Here is a 15220-nt window from a genome sequence, read left to right as displayed (position 1 = left end):
ACAATAATATTCAAGTCTTGAAAGTGTGAGAAAACATAGATCACTTATGTATCCTTGAACGAGTAATAGAGTAAAAGACTAAGGAATTTTGACAAACATACCGAGTGATGCTAGTATCAACTGAGCCACATAAAGTGCCAAGAAAATTCAATGTTGATCGAGCATCAGTATAAAAAAAGTGATAGTGTTGATGCTAAATAAGAAGTCCTATAGCGAATGAGTAATTCGGTGATGATCGAGTGTTAGAACTACGTGTTGGCAGAGGAACAACATTTTAATTGTTTGCAAGGAATCATAATTTCCAACTAACCAAGTTGATTTCTTGGCATATGGAAAATGTGTTGAAGATAAGGATCGATTAGTTGGATCATTTAATTTTAGGGTTAGCTAAACAATCTAAGAGATGAATTCAAGGAGAAGTTTCTAGAAAAGAGGAGATAATCAAAATGACAATTAGATACATTGTATCTAATGGATCAAATCATGAACCCTAAGATCTACAGTGTTTATTAAGAGGGGAAAGATATGAGCTACCTATTTAAAGAGGTACAAAGGAAGAATTTCTATGTGGGAGAGTATAGAGTGTAGAGAAGCTATGAGTGTGAGAAGGAGTTCCAGAGAGTTGGAGTTGTTACTGATGTTGTTGACTAGTGAATCTAAGAATAAGGCATAATTGAAGTGAAAAGAAGTGAAGAGTGATTTCTTGAAGGGTTACCAAGTGAACCTAAGATTAAGATGAAAATGGAGGCCAGGTAGAAAATCAATACTAGGAACTAAACAAAGATTTGAACATACAAAGTGAGTTGTACATAATAGATCAAACCTAATGTTACTTTCTAACTATTGCGAGTAGTATTTGAAATCCTTTAATCAAGGTTGACCTAAAAATCATTGTAATCACCCAAAATTGGTCACATCCTTAAATGAAAAATTACATCTTGGAATGGAACATGTTCAAATAAATCAAACAAGTCAAATCAATTTGAACCCATTCAATTGTGACACATAAATATTATTTTTAGAATAAGCATTAATGAGTCATTATTCTAGAAATAAATTTAATATTGATAAGGGACCCCCTATCCATAAATGAATATTTTATTCTTTATGGGGTCCAAGGATATTCTTAAACAATTCTGAGTGGGATCTCCACTTTAGATTATTTATTCTGAGTGGGATCTCCACTTCAGATTGTTTATTCTAAGTGGGATCTCTACTCTACATTATTTATTCTAGTGGGATCTCCACCATGAATAAAATAATCAATTCCCAACCCCACCATGGTTGGATCAAAGTCTACCCCAAGCCCTTGGAAAAATCTATAAATACAAGGAATTTTAAGAGCTAAGGGAGGCCATTTTAGAGCAAAGAAACTCTATTAAATTAAGCATTCTTTCTTTCAATTCTAATTCATTTCATTTATTTTCTAATTTAATTCTAGCTTAATTGTTTTGTTTCTTAGCTTGATTGTACTCCATGCTAGCTCAATATTTCAATTCCAAGTTTGAATTTTTGCATTCGTGCTAGCTTGAATCTCTCATTCTAGGGTTGTTATTGTCACTGATTTGGTCTTAATTCTGAGAGCAATTAATTCAATTTACATACTCATTCCTTAGTTAGAGAGAAATACAATAGTTTTATAGGGTTTTATTCTTAATTTTGTTTCATTATATGTGCTAACCCTATGATATAATGTCTTATTGAAGTGTGTTGGTTTGCAGATACATGATCCACATTTCTCACACACATTTTTGGAACCCACCGTGGGGAAAGAACCAAGTTTCTAGCACTATTTTCTTGCTAGTATTTTAGTTGTATTCTCATTTTTGTTTTTTTGTAGCAACCTATTGCATCTAACCAAGTAGTTTTGAAGGTTTCTTGCTTTGGTTTTAAGGCTAACCCATATGTAGATTGGTTTGAAGGCTACAACTCTACATTTTGAAATATTTACTCATATCTTCCAAACCGTTTGGGATACAGATCTGAATTATTTTTTGTCAGGTGGTGATAGTCTAGAGAGTCTTCAATCCAAAATTCAAACTTATTCGAATTCATTTTCATGATTTGTAACAATTTCATTTGTTTTCATTAAAATAGGGTTTTGGGTGCAAATGAGTGAATTTTTCAATCAACTAAGCATTTTTGAATATGGCTAAAAATTGTAGAGGGGGTTTGTTCTTTGTATTTTTAGTTTACATGTTATATCAATGCTCAAATAGTCAATTTACCAAAATTAGTCTATTTTGACAAAGTGGGTCCCATAAGAGAAAATGGGCAGATACGACCAAAATTCGTACTTTTTTAGAAACCTCTCTAATTTTTAGTAGGGAATTCTTCTTTTTACTTCTATTTTTGAACCCAAAATCATAAGAAATAAATCAAATCTTGTTGACTAGGTCAAAAATCAATATTAAAAAAAGGGCATTTGATGAATAGCTTGCATTTAATTTTTACATGGATCAATGCATGATGTGAGCTTTTATTTGGTTATTTGTTGGTTATTATCATTGTTTAAAATAATATTTTTAGATCTAACTCTAGTTTTGCATAAGTTGGATATATATTGCATATCTTGTGTTCGCTTGTTTTGCTTGTTGCTTTGTTTGTTGTGAGCAAGTGTTCAAGCGTAAACGAAAGGTACAATAGAGAAAATATGCATTACAAGGATTATCAGGTATTTTTTGGGATCTCTATAAAATTTGGATTTGGAAAGGAAATGAACCCTCTCATGTGTTTGGCTTCAGTGCTTTTACATGCTTTCATAGACTCACACTTCATTTGTTGCTCTAAAATTGGATCTAGATTTACTTTCATGAATATGTGTTTCACATAGTAATTATGCCCTATGAACACTATTTGTGAAGTTCTTGAGGGAATTTGCTTCATTTTCTTGCCTTACATGGGAAGCTCTTCTCAATGATAGATCCCCCTATAGGTAGGGAAAGATATTTGTTATTATCTCACATTTCTACTTGGGTTTGTCCTCAACATCCATTACTACTTTCTATTTTGAGATTGGTGGTGTTTGTTATTAGCTTTTCCAAAAAAATTGGTGAGGTGATTTTGAATTAGCGTGTCAAAGAATCTTGTTTGCTATGTTTGGGTAAGGTGAAGAAGCTAGAGGATTATACTCTATTTCCTTCTAGGTACATCAGAAACTTGGAACCCTTGAATCCAAACCATGTTCCATGTGGTACAACTTTGTGAGTCTTCCTTGATTAGAGAGGGTTAACCATAGTGGACATTCCCTTTATTGGGTCAACCATGTGGACGAAAGCTCAAGCGGTAATAGCCATTTTTAATGTGGTAGTAGCAACCGCTATATAAATGTCCTTGTGGGGGAAATCCTCACAAGTGTAGTCTTTTGTTGGGTTTTCAGTTCTCCTTAGTATCTATGATTGATTAAATTCTCAAAATATGTCAAAACCCTAGTGCACTAGGATTGGATTTTGCCCACTCTAGATTGCAAAAGTTGTAGAGTTGAACATTACTAAGAACCATAGTGCTACCAAATTTTATTTTCTAGGACTATGTGTGTAATTGGAAAATATTTTAAGAACATACACAATGGTGGTTCTAGGGATTAGATTGGTACTATGGCACTATTCTTGTTTATGTGCAAGGTTACTTTGTCCTTTGCTCATTGTTTGAAGATGTTTGCTTGAAATCCCTAATTGTTGTCTTGCATACTTGGTTTATGATTGAAAATTTATCACAGCTAGTTGGATATTTAAAACGAATAAAATTTTAGTTCCTAAATCAAGACTTTATGATCAAACTACTTTTCTATCCTGTTATTTCTAGTCTTCTTAGGTTGATCCAGTTCATATTAGGAAACTTACCCCATTGTTAGAAGCTTGTTTGCACCTTGGGTTATTGTACTTTGACCCCTTCAAGATCTTGGTCTAAACCTATCAAATTTTTTCTACCTGTGACTATTGCAACTAAGGGTGGAAGAGAGTTTTCTTGCTTCACATTAAGCAAGATATCACAATGGATAACAACAAATGCACTAAATCCAACATTCCTACTGAGGAAGAAGCCATACTTATTGCAGACATGAAGAAACAAATCCAATCAATGAGCACTCAACTTCAAAGACTAAGGCCCCGTTTGGTTGGGGAAGATAAATTTGTGCCATAACCAGGTTATCTTATAACCAGGTTTTCGAAAACCTGGTTTTGTGGTTTGGAAAGCCAATGGTCCGTTTGGTTGACATGGAAGATGAATATACCATGGACCCCACAATATTATTAAAAAAACTGTCATAAAATTCAAAACCTGGTTTTAATTTTGAATTCCACCTTTTTGTTGGAAGAGACTTCTTCCAATTTTTGACCAAAATTGGAAGATGAAATTGAAAACCAGGTTATGATTTTAACCAACCAAACACCAAAGTTTTTTTGCAAAACCTGGTTTTACCCCTGATAACCCGGTTTTGGCCCTCATCTTCCAGCAACCAAATGGGGCCTAAAGGAAGAAGATGACACATCATCAAACAAATTCTCATGGCAAGATTATTCTCCTTGCACCAATGATAGCAAACCATTAACTTCTTATGATGTTGAATCCAAGCCATCTAAGAACAATGCACAAACACCCAAGAAATCTAGAATTATCTTTGAAGGAAAACCTTGGGGACCTAAACCAAAGCATGATTTCACCCCTTTGGGAAAATATTATGAATCAACTTTGGAAGAACTTCTTGAAAAAAAACTCATTGTTTTACCTAAAGTCAGTTTGGCTGGAGTCTGCTTTATGAGTAACTATTGTGCCTATCATAGACATAATCTACATAAAACTTCACATCGCATGGAGTTGAAAAATAAAATCCAAGATTTATTTGATGAGGGCATAATTCCAAAACCTAAGAACTTATCTTTCAAAGATACTACTCTCAAGCTTGATCAACATCATGAAACCATGTCTAGAAATGGTTCAAATGTGACTTCTACTTCTTCCAACATACCATCACCTTCTAAAGCACCTAAGCTTTCCAACATACTTTTATCAAATAAAGAACCCACTACTTTCACTATTGACTATGTGTACCCTCAAGGGCTGCCTCTAAAAGAAACCCAAGCTAATCTTGACCTAGCTGCAAACCTCTTCCATACTACTCTTACTAAAGATCCAAAACCTTCATGTGTTGTTACTCCTATTATTCCCACTCCAGCTAGTCCTTCACTATCTCTTCAAGAGCCTACCATGCAAACTACACATTCTACCTTATCCTTAGAAGTGGATCCATGTCAAGAGGATTCTAAAAAAGCTAAAGATACAAATCAAGAACCCTCTCATCTCCATGAAGATGCCATCCCTCCATCTCAAAAACCACATAGTCCTCCATCTCCCATATCATGCCTCTCTACTAGGAAAGATCATGATATTCCTTCCACCATCCCTAATGAGATTAGTAAAGATCAAGAGAAGGATACTTTTCCTATGATAACTAAAATTCCTTATGAAGATCAAAGTATTCCCTCACCCTCTTGTTCTACTTCTCTACATCCACTTCAAATATACACTCAAGGTATAAGTGCTCATATAAAAGGTGTTGCTCCTATTAAAGTTATTTATGAGTCTATTAATGGCCTAGGTCATGTTGCTCACTCTAAGGATGCTGATATCCCTATCCACTATCCCTTTGTATCTTCTAAATCTATTTTTGGTCCTTATCCATCTAAGCTAAAGACTTCAAACCTTCCATCTGTTTTGGGACCTTATGTTCTTCCATATCCTAATTCCACTCTTAGCTCATTACTTACTTCTCCTACCCTACCTCAAGATCAACAAAGATACAAATCCTTGAGTCCTTCACATAAAGCTTTCCATCTAAACCAGCCATATCTGCCTTCTTCATCCATAAGTCCCAAGTCTTTTGGAAGAAAGTTGGATGATGATCAACTTAAAAATAAACACAAGAATCCATTTAAAAATAATCACTATGTATCTTGTAATCGACATGTAAATGTTAAGAAATGAAATACACAAAAGAGACCACAAAGGTCCATTGTTGCAAAATCAAAGCAAATACGGGTTCCTAAATCCATTATGAAAGAAATACAATCTAAAGCATTCAAAAGTGAAGAAAAGCCTAAAGCTATATAGATTCCCAAGTCTATTTTGAAGGACTTGAATATTGAAAAAAAATCAAAGTTGATATTCAAGCTTCCAAAGGCTTCCACTCCATCTTCTTCCAAACATCTTCCTAAAAAGGTTTCAATATCTTCTGCTCCATCTTTTTCTAAAACTATTCTACCATCTCCTACATTAAAACCTCTAGCTATCTCATCCATGATTCCTCAATCATTCCACTACCCTTCAAGGTGTGTGTCTTTGTTGATCTTTCCCACTTTCAAACCTACCCTTCTACAATATTTTGAAGCCTACACTTCCCTATTATCCATCCTCCATCTATCTATCCAAAACCTACAAACTTATCATCCATCTATCTCTCCTTTTCCTACAATGTCCCTTACATTACCCTATCAGTATCTTTGAGCATACATTTCTATGGTCTTGGCCTATAATGACTTATCCTTCTAAAAGGAGCAAGTTATTAAAATTGAAAAAGGCTTGGACTCTTTCTAAAAAATTCAAAAAAATTCAAAAAAAAAAAAAGTGCCTTGGTGAAAACCACTTCTTGTGGCACCTTGGTAGCAATATATATATATATATATATAATGTCCTATAGTGAAAACCACTTCATGTGGCACTTTGGACAAGTACCATGATGAAACTTGGCAAACAAGCATCATGTATAATCTTCCATCACCTATCTATTCGCTCTTTCCCCTTTGATTTTGACAATGTTGATCTACCTATGAGCATTGGCTATCTTATCTATTGGTTTCCCTATGATGATCTTGTGTATCCCAGATCTCATTGCCTCTATACCAAACTTTGCTATCCTATTCACTTTACCCTTTGGTCTTGATAAAATAAATAAATAATAATAATAAAAATTGGTTCTTAGAAACCTCTTGACATGTCCATTCTCTTGGATAACTTACATTTCATGACATTATGTCAATATCCTACATGCTACCTTCCATTACACCATATTGCTTTATCCTTTTACCTAGCTTGGGTACTCTTGAGGAGTCAATCTGTGAGGATCACTTTCATTTTCTTCATATTCCTTCCCTATCCATCTCTGCTTATCCACCAACTCATTTTTGCATCATGTCCTACACCTTGCTTGACAATGGAACAAAATGATGTGATCTTGCTTGAGAACTAGTGATCTCTTAATGTTTCTTAAAAATCCAAAAAAAAAAAAATCATATATGATGTTCAAAAAGTCTAGAAATTTCAAAATGTCCTAAAAAATCATTATCTTGGTGAAAACCTAGCAATAACCATCTTTATAATACCAAAAAATAAATTAAAAAAATCTAAAACTTCAAAAAAAAAAAATTCCAAAAAAATGTTCAACATTCCTATACAATTGTCTTTTTTCTTTCCTGCTTTGAGTGATTTTCTCTTTGCAAGTTTTATGCTTTAGCTTTTTTATCTTCACTTGTGCATAAACTCTTAGTTAACTTCAAAATATTGCTCATACCTACATGGATTGAAATCGGTCATAAGTCTACGGGGCAACCTACATATTCTATGGGGAAATGTCCTATACTTTCTGAAAGTCTCTCTTGCGTTAGTCACCAGTTGTTCTAATTGAGTCTATTTACTGTCACTCTACTACAATGAGATTCCTTTAGTGTTCTTAGAAAGTCTCTCTCTCACAACAATCACCAGTTGTTCTAACTGCGATTGTCTACTGTTGCTTTACTACAAAGATTTCTCACACTCACACTATGACTTTCAAACATGACATCAATTCACTTATACTAAACTTGAAAACTAAAAACTAAAATTGTTTAAGCTATGCTGAGCTTTACTTTTGAAAACTACCAAAAACATCTATATATTAAAAAAATAAAAATAAAAATTAAATTTTTTTAAAAATCCCAAAAACATTCACAAAATTCCAAAAATTTCTAAACATTCATTTTATTATCATTAAATTTAAAATGCTAAAAATATTAAATATGATGATCCAATGTTTTCATACCCATCTGGTGTCCATCTATAATTGCTTCTCCTTTAGGATAGGTTTGCATAACTTGACTGGGTTCATATGAAAACATTGGTGAGGTCTCAAGTTGATATTCTTAACTAATTACATTTTAAAGTTAAAAACACTTTCACAATATGCTAGACATATGAGACAATGTTTGGAAAATTTAAAAAAATGGATTTTATTAATAACAAGCATCAATTACAAGCACAAAAAGACAAAACATAAAACAAATGCTCATTGAGCTCCTCCTCATGGAGGTTGGATATTTGGATTCCCAATAGGTGGCATTCCCAATCCTGTTTCCACAGTTCTAGATGATGAAGCTTCTGGTGTCAATCTTGCACCTTCCCAAATTATATCCATAGGAATTAGGATATGGCCATGTCTCACCATAGTGTTCATTTGTGTTATAAACATTCTATTTGAGAAGGATATTCCTCTCATATGCTCTTGAGGGACTTCCTGATGATACAATCCTATATAGTATACCTCCTCTTGTGCAAGCTTCTCTAATTGCTCTCGAACTTCATTCATATCTAATCGCAGCATCACTGCCCTAGGTAGCATTGTTGCCTACTAAGAGATGTCTTCTTCTACCTTATATATATTCATAGTCATTTTCTAGGACTCCTGCTCATGCTTCACTTCATGCATTTGATTCATGAAGTGGGTGATCCTTGCATTGGCAACATTTAATTGATCTTGTGAACAATACACTATAGCATTAGTCTTTGCCATAGTTTCTCTAAATGCTTCCACCTGAGGTCATAACAACACCATCTCATTTTAAATTTGTTCCACTAATGCCCACTCTACTGCTAGAGATGCCTCTATAGTCTCTGTTTGTGCTCATTTTGTTGCTAATATTGCTTCTGTCTATTTCACTTCCTCGCATGCTCCATCTTCTTGGGATCTCTCAATCAAACCTTGAAAGAACTTTGAATCTTTCTCTATTTTATTGGCCTACTCTATCTCTATCACCAACACTTTCTTTAGCTTTGCTTCCACTACCACAACTACATCATGATCTGGTTGCAAGACAATACCAGGCTGTGCTTCTTTGAAAGGACAAAATGAAGACATAACAAAACTACTTGCCTTCTCTATATATAAGTCAATCATTCACCCCAAGATGTCCTTTCCATGCCCAAATGGTGATGCTACTAGCTTTACCATAGTTCCTTGCTCAATGACTAGGGTAGCCTTTTCTATAGGCATTTGATCTTTTGTTTGGCTATTAGTAAAGTAGACACGCATGTTGCTATCTTCTAGTTGCTTCCCATCACCTAGGGATTCAATCTCCTCCACTTTCTCATTTTTCCCTACAATCTGCATCGCACTTTCAGCTAACATCTATAGTAGGGTAAGATCCTCCTCATTTTGTTTTGTTGTATCTTGGGGTAGTTCACCTTTACTTGCATCTATGGCTTCCCATTCACACTGACACACATTTTTATGAGAGGATTCTCTACTTGCTTCTAATCGGCTACACTTTACTCTTTTGTGTCTTCTCCACTACATTCTATTTGCCACACTATCACTATCATCGTCCACCCATCCTCCAAGCTTTGCTTCTCCCATCTGATACTCTTGTTGTGATTTTTCTTGTGATCCTGCCATGGCTATTTTTGCACACAAATAGATACAACTATCTTCTTATGAATTTTTGGAGTCTTTTGATGCTTTTGACACACTATGAATCAAATCATTAAGATTTTCTCACCTATTTATGGCAACAAACTCTCAATACCTTCTGCTATACACTACCAACTTCTTAGGAGTAAGAGAGTTGTCCACCATCTTTTTCAAAATGACACGCAATAATGCCACTTTGATTGATTTTTGCACATCTCACGACACATAATAATTGCACAAAAACCAACCTCATCTTGCCAATACATTAAACATAATGCCTTTTGATAGTTCGATTGCACTCTTGTTTCTTCCAAAAAATGCTTCCCATGTGTGCTCATGCTTGTCCTCCAAACAAGCCAAAACTAACACACTTTGACATCACATGCAACGAAAATTGTAAGATTCTTTACAACAATGATTTATCCGATCTTTACTTGTTCGAATCCTATGAGAAGCCAAAAATATTATCACAATAGACAAACCTTCAACTATTTGCTACAATGGGTTTGTTATTTATGCTTGCCGAGAAATGCACACGGTTTTATCACTGGCTTTATTTTTTGCAAGGTGACAAATTTCATACTATTGTTTATAATTTTTCTTCAAATAAACATGCACATGAAGATTACACAATTTTTATTTTTTTTAGTCATGATTTTTCTAGCAAATCGATGATGTCTGAGACTAGAGAAGCCAGGATGAAAAACATATACTTTTTCTTCATTTTTTGACTGTGGTGTTTTACTGTGACAATTTTTTAATTATTGTACATATTGTTAATTATTATAAATATTTTTCTTTTCATCTACATATTGGCTTAGAATGATAAAGTATTCATATTTCCATGGTTGACCTAGTGGTGATTGTACTATATCATATTTTAACTGCTCAATGATGAAAATTAAACCATACTGATTCAGTGACTAAGTCCTAGGGTTGCATTCATTTTAGGTTTACAATTCAGCTCAACTTTGCACTACAATATGTCTCCCATAGCTTTTTTACTAGCCTTTGACAACACAAGGGGTAGAATATTCAACATAGATTACATTTCATCATCCCCTTTTCAATTTAATAATCATGAGTCCATTTTCAAGATCAAAATCAAAATCTAATATTCTTTGACTTTGAAACAACAATTGTCAAACTTGGTCAAACTTGGTCATATGGACGCTTACATCACTTTGAATGGACTCAAAACTTTCTACAATCTATTCTAATATGACCTACATTCTTTTGAATCACTCATCATATCTACATCTATTACTCTACATCACTTTTTTTTTGAAGTATCATCTTTTGATTTTGCTCCCAAGGGGGCAAGATGATTACATTATTGAATCTTACCTCATAATTCTACTTCAAATTCTATTTCAAAATTCTACTTCAAATCTTTCCTCAACATTTTCTTCAATATCTTTCTTCAATCATATCTTGCTTCTTCAATCAGTTCTTGCTTTAAAGCCAACCTGATCTAAAGTCAAAGTCCTCATTGCTAGGGGCATCTGCACTCCATATCTCACACCATCTTCTATCTATGCTATCAATCGATCTACCAACTAACTTTTTGTCTATTATCTCAATCAAAATTATAACAACTCAAATCATATCTTGATGGACAAGTATCAGGACATTCTAACCCTGACTCTTGAGGATTAAGCCTTGTTCTAGGGATATTCTTATGACTCATGATAGGTCTTGTCATCTATTTTATGGACTGGTATTGGGGCATTCTAACCCTGACTCTAGAGGACTAAGCTTTGTTCTTGAGATAGTCCTAAAAATCTTATCAATCGGTCTTCATACAATCAAAATTGGAACCAATCTCAATTCTTATTCTACACTTCAAATCAAACTATTCTTTGAATCAATGCATTGCTCACACATCAATTCAAAGAGGGGCAAATGTCATCACCCAAAATTGCTCACATCCTTAAACAAAGAATTACATCTTGGAATGGAATAGGTTCAAATAAATCAAACAAGTCAAATCAATTTGAACCTATTTAATTGTGACACATGAATATTAATTTTAGTATAAGAATTAATGAGTCATTATTCTAGATATCAATTTAATATTGATAAGGAACCCCCTATCCATAAATGAATATTTTATTCTTTATGGGGTCCAAGGATATTCTTAAACAATTTTGAGTGGGATCTCCACTTCAAATTGTTTATTTTGAGTGGGATCTCCACTCTGCATTATTTATTCTAGTGGGATCTCCACCATGAATAAAATTATCAACCCCCAATCTCACCATGGTTGGATCAAACTCTACCCCAAGCCCTTGGAAAAATCTATAAATACAAGGCATTTTAAGAGCTAAGGGAGGCAATTTTAGAGCAAAGAAACTATGTTAAATTAAGCATTCTTTCTTTCAATTCTAATTCATTTCACTTCTTTTCTAATTCAATTCTAGCTTAATTTCTTTGTTTCTTAGCTTGATTGTACTCTATGCTAGCTTAATATTTCAATTCTAAGTTTGAATTTTTGCATTCATGCTAGCTTGAATCTCTCATTCTAGGGGTGTTATTGCCACTGATTTGGTCTTAATTCTGAGAGCAATTAATTCCATTTATATACTCATTCCTTAGTTAGAGAACAATATGATGGTTCTATAGGGTTTTATTCTTAATTTTTTTTTCATTATATGTGCTAACCCTATGATATAATGTCTTATTGAAGTGTGTTGGTTTTGCAAATACATGATGATCCACATTTCTCACGCAAAGTCATAAGAACTTAATAGTCTATGTAATTCCTTTAACTGAGTGACATTCTAAAGGAATGTTCTAAAGTCCTCTAACAAGGACACTCCTAATAGGGTGATTAAATCCTTTAACAATGTCACATTTAACAATGTGTATTATAACCTCTAATAGGGTTGGCTCTTAACAGGGCTCACTTTAGAATAGTGAAAATTGGTGATATGTTGTCGGTGGTTTTTCCCAACTTGGGTTTCCATGTTAAATCCTAATGTCAAACATGTGTGGATTTTATTATGATGCTTTATTGATTTAAGTTTATATTCTTCAAGTTTTATATTTTTAGAGCTATGGACAACTAGCTAATGTTGCAAATAGTCTATATTAGAGGACAAGAAATGGAATGATAAGATTTGAAATTATTTAAGTATTTGTTTTTTTCAATTGGTACATCTGGACCTTGGATAACTGATTCACCCCCCTCTTATTTATTATATATATTCTAACAATTGATATCACAATGTTGATTCTTATTGAGAGAAGTTTGAAGGTACTCAAAGCTAAAGATCATGATGTACAAGAGAGAGGTACCAAAGTTGAACAAAGAAAAATTTCTTACATGACAAAAGTTGATGAGGCTACATATAGCTACTATTGGTGATGTTGCATTCAATTTTCTCGATGGTGCATATGTGGATATAACAATAGTCCCTTTGACTGCTCAACAACTAAAAGAAAAATAAGAACATAATAAGTCAATGTTGGAGATTGCTTCAACCCTAAGCTATGCTAAGTTTGATTACCTAAAGGAATGAAAGATTTCAAAGCAAATATGGGATAAAATAAAGACCATTTATGGAGGAGATGACAATGTCTTGAGAGCCAAATCAAAAAGTTTGAGAGGTAAGTTTGATGGAACATGAATGATAGAAGGTGAGAACATAGTGTAATATTGCACAAGAATCAAAGAAGTTTTCAATTCTCTTAAAGGAGTCAGTGGACAGATTTAAGATGAAACAAGAATCAACAAGGTACTGAGAATTGTACTTCCTATTTATGCTATTAGGCTTTTTACAATACATGAACTAAGGTGAACTTGAGGCACTGATAGCTAGGAGATTTTGAAGAGGTAAAGGAAAATACAAAGGTAGAATTTCCATAATATATTTCTCATGCAAAATGGTTGGTCATATTATTGTAAGGTGCTCTGATAGAGAGGACAAGGATAAAATAAAAGAGAGCAAGTACAAAGGAAGAAGAGATGACCAAGACTTCAAGAAGAATAAGGAATGCAAAGACAAAGGTAAGAAATATTTTTATATTGATAAAGAAGAAATTGATACTAAATTTGAAAGTAATGATGAAGACGTAGTCTATTTTGCTATGAAAGAAGATTTTGATGAGGATGATAAATCTGCTTTAATATCTTATGTGAACAAAAGTGAGAGTTGGATAATTGATAGTGGTTTCTCTAATCACATGACTAGGGGTAGAAGTAAATTTGATGATATTGGACAATACAAGGGTGGTTGTATTAAATTTGGTAATGATGTTCCATGTCTTGTGAAAGGTAAAGGGATAATTCAACTAATTGATTAATGTGATAATATTTATTGGGTTGAAGGACTTAACTATAATGTGTTGAGTGTTTCATAGTTAAACAAATCAGGTTATAGAGTTGAATTCCATCATAGAAAGGCCAAAATATTTGATGCTGATGGTAAACTCATTGGAAGTGGTGATCAAACAAGAGGTAACTGATTCTACCCAGATTTATTTGGTGAGACATGTTTGTTTGCACAACATAAAGATATTTGGTTATAGCACAAGAGGTTATGTCATGTAAACTTTGATAATTTGGTTAGCATTAGTAAAATAAAAAAAAGTAAGAGGTTTTCCTAAATTGAAGAAACTTGAAAATTCTATGTATAAACAATGTCAATTGGAAAATAAGATGAAGTCTAATTTCAAGAGCAAAACATAATCATCTGATGACATTTTGGAATTGGTTCAAACTGACTTATGTGGACCCATTGGAGTTAAAAAATACTATGAAGACAAATATTTCATTCTATTTGTTGATGACTACTCTAGAATGATGATTTTGATGTTTCTTGAAGAAAAAATTGATGCTTTTTATTTGTTTAAGTGGTATTTGGCTAGAGTTGAAAAGGAGACAAGGGAGAGTTTTAAGTGCTTGAGATCTGACAGAGGTGGTGAATTCATTTCCAATGAGTTCAATATATTTTTCAATGACATAGGAATCAAAAGGCACATGTTTGCACCTAGGACCCCTCCTCAGAATGGAATAGCTAAAAGGAGAAATAGATCAATTATGGATTTTTCTAGAACACTAATGATGGAGAAGAATATGTCACAAAATACTAGAGAGAAGCTATAAGTATAACTATTTTTACTTTGAATAGAGTGAAAGTCAAGAAAGGTACAAATGCTACACCTTTTGAATTAAGGTATGGTTATGCACCTAATGTTAAATATTTCAAAGTTTTTGGAAGAAAATGTTACATACTTAAAGACAATATGAATGAAAAATTTCATGCTAAAAGTGATGAAGGTATATTCCTAGGGCATTCCACCAAGAGAAAATTTTATAAGTATTTGAAACATAACATTAACAAAGTTGTGGAAAGTGCAAATGTGAAGGTTGATGAATATATAGAGAGAAAATGAAGTTGAATGCAAGACAAAACCTAAAGATTAAAATTCATTCATATATGTGATTGATAGTGCTCTAGGAACTCCACTTGAACAAGAAATCAAAGTTGTAGATCC

The sequence above is a fragment of the Cupressus sempervirens genome, chromosome 2 (genome assembly GCF_028749045.1).
Source record: "Cupressus sempervirens isolate cs-2001-9-10 chromosome 2, ASM2874904v1, whole genome shotgun sequence".
Taxonomy (NCBI): Eukaryota; Viridiplantae; Streptophyta; class Pinopsida; order Cupressales; family Cupressaceae; genus Cupressus; species Cupressus sempervirens.
Note: the sequence above shows the minus strand (reverse complement) of the source record.